The sequence below is a fragment of the Musca autumnalis genome, unplaced genomic scaffold (assembly GCF_047663935.1).
Source record: "Musca autumnalis isolate F117 unplaced genomic scaffold, ASM4766393v1 scaffold_3, whole genome shotgun sequence".
NCBI classification, from domain to species: Eukaryota; Metazoa; Arthropoda; class Insecta; order Diptera; family Muscidae; genus Musca; species Musca autumnalis.
This window is the reverse complement of record NW_027411866.1, coordinates 152679647-152686885: the sequence shown is the minus strand read 5'-3', so window position 1 is coordinate 152686885 and position 7239 is coordinate 152679647.

Sequence of the window (7239 nt, the reverse complement as noted above, 5' to 3'; positions counted from 1 at the left end):
TTACTTGGGGTTGATACGACGAAGCTCATCACTCAATATATCAGTGAAATTCCAGAACTTCATACAGCCGGGGGAAATCGATAAACATGTTGATCTCACAAGTGTTCTCGGGTTTGCTATGAAACGTTTTGCCCGTTAACATATCCTGTTAAGAGAACTAAACCAGTTTGGTGGAATAAAAAACTGGCTACCCACAGGAACGTCAGTAAGACTGCATACAACAGGACTAGTAAACCTAAAATGAATACAGATCTATACAAATATAGTTTCAATAAGTAAAATAGTGAGGTCAGGAAGGCTAAGACATATCGGTTCATGGGGGCTAGACTAAAAGCTGGATTTATGTATGCATATGGATTGTTTTTACGAACTCAAAATTCAAAATAACAACCAATTCGGTAGGGAGGTAAAGTTCTATGGAGGTTATGTGAAGGCGTGAACCTATACCGAAACATTTCTGGTTGAAAGTTAAATACCCTCAACGAAGGCTAAATACCAAATTTCAGCGATTTCGGTGGGATATTGATGTCTTACTTACTTATACTTAGATGGCCCATTACATTTCTCTCTATTTGTTGCTTCGCACTCTGGAATACCGCGCCTTTTCATCTCATCATCCACTTGTTTGCGCCATCTATTCCTTGGCCTGCCAATTCTGCGTGTACCGCCAAGCGGTCCGTATTTATACGCCTTTTTAGCGGGTTCATCATCGCTCATTTTTATGATATTATGGCCTAGCCAACGCAATCGCTGCATCTCGATACGTTTAACAATATTGATGTCGTTGTATACCAGATACAGCTCGTGGTTCATGCGACGTCGATACGGATTGGTCCGTAGATCTTTCGAAAATTTTTTCTCTCAAATACACCAAGCACTGCCATGTCTGCTTGGGCAAGTACCCAGGCTTCGGAGCCATACATCAGAACGGGTAGTATCAGTGTTTTGTAGAGCGTTATTTTTGTTTGACGAAATGTGGTTTTGTTTTTAAACTGCTTACTTAAACCAAAGTAGCATCTGTTGGCCAATACAATTCTTCTTTTTATTTCACAACTGATGTCGTTTGTTTTGTTTACGGAGGTGCCGAGGTAGACGAAGTCTTTTACTACCTCAATATTATAGGAACCAACTTCCACAGTCGGTCCGAGCTCAATGGACGCATTGCGCGTCGACACCATCAACTTGGTCTTCTCACCGTTTACCGCCAGACCCACTTTAGCAGATTCTCCTTCGACCTTCATAAAGGTATCAGTTACTTCTTTTACTGATCGGCCCATGATGTCTATATCATCAGCAGAAGCAAGTAACATGTGACTATTGTCGTAGATTGTGCCACTTCATTTGACGTTTGCCTCTCGTATAACCTTTTCCAGCAGGATGTTGAAGAGAACACACGAAAGGCTGTCTCCTTGTCTGAAACCTGTTTTGGTACAAAACTCTTCGGAGAGGTTCTTTCCTATTTGAACTGAGGACCTCGTGTCATTTAAAGTCATTTTACAAAGCCGGATGAGCTTTGCGGGGATACCAAATTCAGACATGGCTTGGAATACCTTTGAACGCAGCGGGCTGTCGAAGGCTGCTTTATAATCGACAAAAAGGTGGTAGGTGTCGATCTGCATCTCTTGGGTCTTCTCCAGGATTTGTCGCAGGGTAAATATCTGGTCAATGGTGGACTTGCCAGGTCTAAAGCCGCATTGGTATGGTCCAAATATCTCGTTGACCATAGACTTTAGTCGTTCGCACAATATCCCTAACACGATCTTTTAGGCAATAGGGAGTAGACTTATGCCCCTATAGTTAGAGCATACAGTCTTATCTCCCTTCTTGTGGACGGGGCACAGAATACTCAGGTTCCAATCGTCGGGTACTCGTTCTTCCTGCCAGATGGTGCTAACTAGCTGATGAATACACCTTATCAGCGTGTCGCCTCCGGTTTTGAACAGCTCGGCTGGTAAGCCATCGGCCCCTGCTGCCTTATTATTCTTCAGCCGATTCATTGCTGTCTTTACCTCATCTTGGCTGGGCGGTATACATTCAATACCATCTTCTGGGATTGGGACTGTGGTATCTTCGTCGTCTTCTCTGCTATTGGATACCAACAGTTTTGAAAAATGTTATTTCCATATCCTGAGTACACTATCTGTATCAGTTACCAAATTACCTTGCTGGTCTCTACAGGAGGATATGCCTGCACCAAAGCCATCAGTTTGATGCTTTGGTAGAATTTTCGGACTTTATTCTGGCTCCTGTACATCTCGATTTTTTCACACTCCCGCTTTTCCATCTCTATTTTTCCTGCGGAAAATACGTTTCTTCTCTCTCCTTTTCTCCCTGTATCTCTCTCGTTCGCTACGCGTTGCTACGGATTGTATAGTAGCCCTATATGCCGCATTTTTCTCTTCTATGGCAGCACGACACTCCTGATCATACCATGGATTCCTTGGTGGAGGTCTCTGGTATCCAAGTATGGATTTTGCGGCTGTTTGCATGGAGTGGGCAATGCTTTGCCATTGCGCTGATATGTTATCGGGATGAGGAGTGCTTTGATTAAGCAATTGGGCAAGTTGATTGGAATATGCTGTGGCTATCTGTTGTGATTGCAGCTTTCCGATGTCTATCTTTCGTGTTGTGTCTGTTCGTACTTTGTTTGCTACGCTGACGCGTGTGCGTACCTTTGCTGCAAAAAGGTAGTGGTCCGAATCAATGTTTGCGCCTCGGAACGATAGTACATCCAACACGCTCGATGAATGTCTTCCATCTATCACAACATGATCAATTTGGTTTCTTGTTTTCTGATCTGGAGACAGCCAGGTGCCCTTATGAATATCAAGATGATTAAATCTGGTACTGCTGACTACCATGTTTTTGCAGCTGCAAAGTCTATCAGCCTCATACCATTGTCAGATGTTTCACTGTGGAGACTGAATTTCCCGCAGACTGAATTTTGGCATTAAAATCGCCTAGAATGATTTTAATGTCATGGGCAGGGCAACGGTCATATGTTTCTTCTAAGCGCTCGTAAAATATATCTTTGGTCTGTTCGTCCTTTTCTTCAGTGGGAGCATGAGCGCAAATAAAGCTGATGTTGAAGAATTTAGCTTTTATTCGAATTGCAGCGAGTCTTTCGTTCACTGGGGTGAAGCTTGATACCAGATGTTTTAGCCTCCGACTAACTACGAATCCGCAAACAAACTCATGCTTTACGTCATGGCAGCTATAATACAGTGCGTCACCTTTAGGTGTTGTTGTGACGCCTTTCCCAATCCATCGTATTTCCTGTATGGCAGTAATATCGGCCTTGTACTTTTCAAGTACGTCTGCCAATGCGAATACTGCACCTTCTCTATAAAGAGTGCGAACATTCCAGGTGCAGATTCGCAGATCATGGTCCTTAAAACGTTTGCGGGGTTCGTCAACTTTAGAGGGGTTTGTTTTTCTTTTCTTTCGTTTTTTCATAGTAGGCTGTTTTTTTCTAGGGGAGGGTTACTAACCCGACGCCCAATCCCAAGTTTTTAACGTTCTTATGGGTGAACGCGCGGCACATGTTAGCTCACTACCTTTAACGGGTGTTAAAGGCAGTTCCCCAGGTGAAACTACGGGGAGGTCAGTGTCCACTTGAGATGAAAGAGGGACCAAGATAAATCCTGGGCTTTGCCATGTTAAATCCGGTCAGGACCGTTCTTGGTATCTTCCATCCCCTACGTCACCCTGGATATTGATGTCACAACCTTCAAAATACCGAAAATCGGGAGCTACCGTTCTATGGGGGCTATATGAAGGCGGGGACCTATACCAACAAAATTCTATGGGAAAGTTTTATACCTCCAACGAAGACTATGTACCAAATTTCAGCCATTTCGGTGTGATAATGAAGCTAAAACCTTTTAAATATCGAAAATCGGGTGGTACCGTTCTATGGGAGCTAGATCAAAACGTGGACTGATATAGCCCACTTGCAATGCCAAACATCCTAGAAGTAATAGAAACTTATATAACAAATTACAAAGCTCTATATTGCGAGCTGTATCTTGATTTCAACAGACTGACGGACAGGCGTAAATGGTTAAATCCACTTAGAATTTTACCCTGATCAAGAATACATATACTTTATAGTGTCTCCGGCGAATATTTCGATGTGTTACAAACGGAATGACAAATTTAATTATACCCTCTATATTATGGTGGAGGTAATAATAAAGATACTAATATTTGTGAGGGCTCTCTCTCTCTCTTTCACACACGAGTCTAAGTTAGGTTAAGTCATATTGTAATACTTAGTTCTCAAAAATATTTTTAGATTAAATAAAGCATTCAAACAAGAAACGCTTCGTGTAGTTTCTAAGATCTAGATCCCGGTTTATGACTAGATGTACTCGCGAAACCAAAATTTCCGGATTGCAAGGGTGTTATCCTAACGAGGGGAGGAGGGTTTTCATTTCCCGAAGTATTCGGACATTTACTCGGATATTCCACTATTTGTAGCTTAATTTTTTTTCCTTTATTTATTCCAATGTGGAACATAGGGTTTCTACAATAGTGTTATAATTTGATTTATCATGACAGAGTGATTTTATTTCTTCCCATGAAATGTTAATTCTACCGACATCTGCTATGGTTGTACGGCGCCAGGTATTTCTTGGACGGCCACGTCTTCCGCTTCCTTGGGGGTTCCATTCAAGGGTGTATCTTGTGATGCTGGCTGGAGTTTTCCGAAGAGTGTGACCTATCATCTCCATTTTTTCTGGTTATCTGTTTGACAATAGGCTCTTCGTTTGTTTTTTGCCATAAGTCTGCATTTGTAATAGTGTTAGGCCAGAAGACTCGACTCATGAGGCGTTTAATAAATTATTTTTTGCAATAATATATAAATTAATATTGAGCAACACATTTCCATATATATAAGGTTAATAAAAGGTTGTCTCTGGACTATTGAAGATGTTTGTCTAATTCTCCTAATTTCTAACAAAAATTTCAAAGCTAATGTAAAATAGTAAAACATACATTGTTGTTATACTGTATCATCCATTTTAGATGCTGAAAATACAAACAAAAGGAAACCGTATTATAAAATATCCAATAAAGTACTGCGACAACATATTTTAAATAATAAAATATAACAATTTATCCCATATATCATAATCAAATTACAAATAACCGCACTTCTGTCTAGACATCTGGCTAAAATACCAAACATATATCGATACATTTTCATTCTATTCAAATTTCATATCAACAATAATCAAGATGGATAAGTGAAGAGGAAAGTGTCCTTAATGGCCTCTATGAAAATGAAAATCTCTCTTAACTTATTGTCACGTTTTGTTTAACGTTTATACGATATGAGGCAGTGGCACAAACAGACGGTATATTAAGCAAGCAATTTCGGTCAGCAATATTAAATCCCACAACTTCAGCGCCGTTATCATTATCGTTTTCGTTTACCATTTACGCCTACAATTTTATTTGAATCTCATTCACAAGAAAAAAATCCAAAATCCTACTACCTAACCAACATTGCAAATTATTATTTTTTTTTTTTTCAGAAATTTAACAAGTCACTGACATGTCATTCGCCTCTTGGCAAATATTTCGTCATATTCAAGGTTATTGCCTTGAACATTTTTAACAACATGAAGGAGGCAATGAACAACAGAACACAGAGAAGCACTAAAGTAATGTCGTGTATATATTCCACTACTACTCTTCCTTCCGTTCAATTTACTGCTACAGAGTTGATTGTCCTATTTCAATGTCTTCGAGAAATTACTCAAACACTGCTTGAGAATATTTCAAAGAGAAACTTATAGCGACCGACGACAACATAAGACTCTGTTGTGTGGGAAAATCAAATTTCCAGAATCTCAAACTTGGGGACGTATAAAATAGTTACAGAATAGGCAGGCAGGCGTTCATCGAACTTTTTCTTGTGTTGTTGATTGTTGTTGCCACGTAAACAAATAAACTTAGATTTTGTTTCCAAGGAAAAGAAAGGCGAATACAAGCAAGTAAATATATCCTCCAAACCTTTCTGCCATTTTTAAATTTTAATTTTCGAATGAATTGTGAAAATATCGTCAATGATAAACTGTGTCTGTAATAGATACATTTTCAGGCGTAGGTAGTTGTTGTTACTTTTGTCGGCGAACAATGGCCTTTTGGAAAAGAATTTGGTAACAAAATATGCCAAGAGCTTTATACTGGCCTTGAGAAGGATATTGTGGAAAACATAACAATGTAAACAAATAATATGAGTTTTAAATCAAATATGAGCTTCTTTTATTCTTTATCTCAATTGATTTTGCAGTCAAGGTAAAAAATGTGTATTTTTAATGACTTTAGAAATATTTAAAATATTTTAGGAGAATTTTTTCTTAAATACGTGGATGTTTTAAGGACGTTTTTTAAGATATACATATTCTACGTATAAACGTGGATATCTTCCCTTGAATAAACCTGTTTTTAAATTTAGTATTTCTTAAAGATTTTTTTCTTTATCTACGCCATTTCTTCATCATTCATTTAAAAAATCTCGATTAATTTGGAAACTTTTCTAAATTATTTAAAACAATTCTTTTTGTTTAGTAGTTGAAATAATTTGCCAACTAAAAATACAGATACTACTTCAGCATATGTTGGTTGAGTAGAGTCGAAGAAAGTTAAAATGGGCTGACTCCATGGAGGCAAGCAACACAACAAATGTCTAGACAAATTTTTCTGTCTGAACCATTTCTGTTTGGCTCTGTTGCTCCTGTTTTGTCTGTGTGGTGTGCGACGAGTACTTGAAGAAACTCAATTCCTTGAATCAACATTTGAACAGAGAAAAAATAAATTTATTGCCATGGCCTTGATCGACTGTGAAACTGTTTTAGTTGTGTGTTGAACTTTCTTGCAATGTTCGATGGTTGATTGTTGGTTGTTTGGGTGGCTGTTGGTTGGTTGGTTCTTTAAAATACTTCCCAGACACGGTAGGTGTGAAAAGAAGGTGAGACGTCGTCTAGTCTTATTTATGGTTGTAACATAATGTTATTGATAGCAATATCTTTGTGACAAAAAAAGAAATTAAAGAGAGTTATTTTGTCAAAAGGACGAACACAAACGGTTTTCTTTACAATTTATTGCAAAGAGAAAACTGTAGAGATTCTTATTTGAAAACAAGAAGAAGTAATGAAATTCAGAATGATAAATCTAATTTTGGCTTAAGTGGGTTTGGTATAGAGCTAGTAAACTATAGAGTTCGAC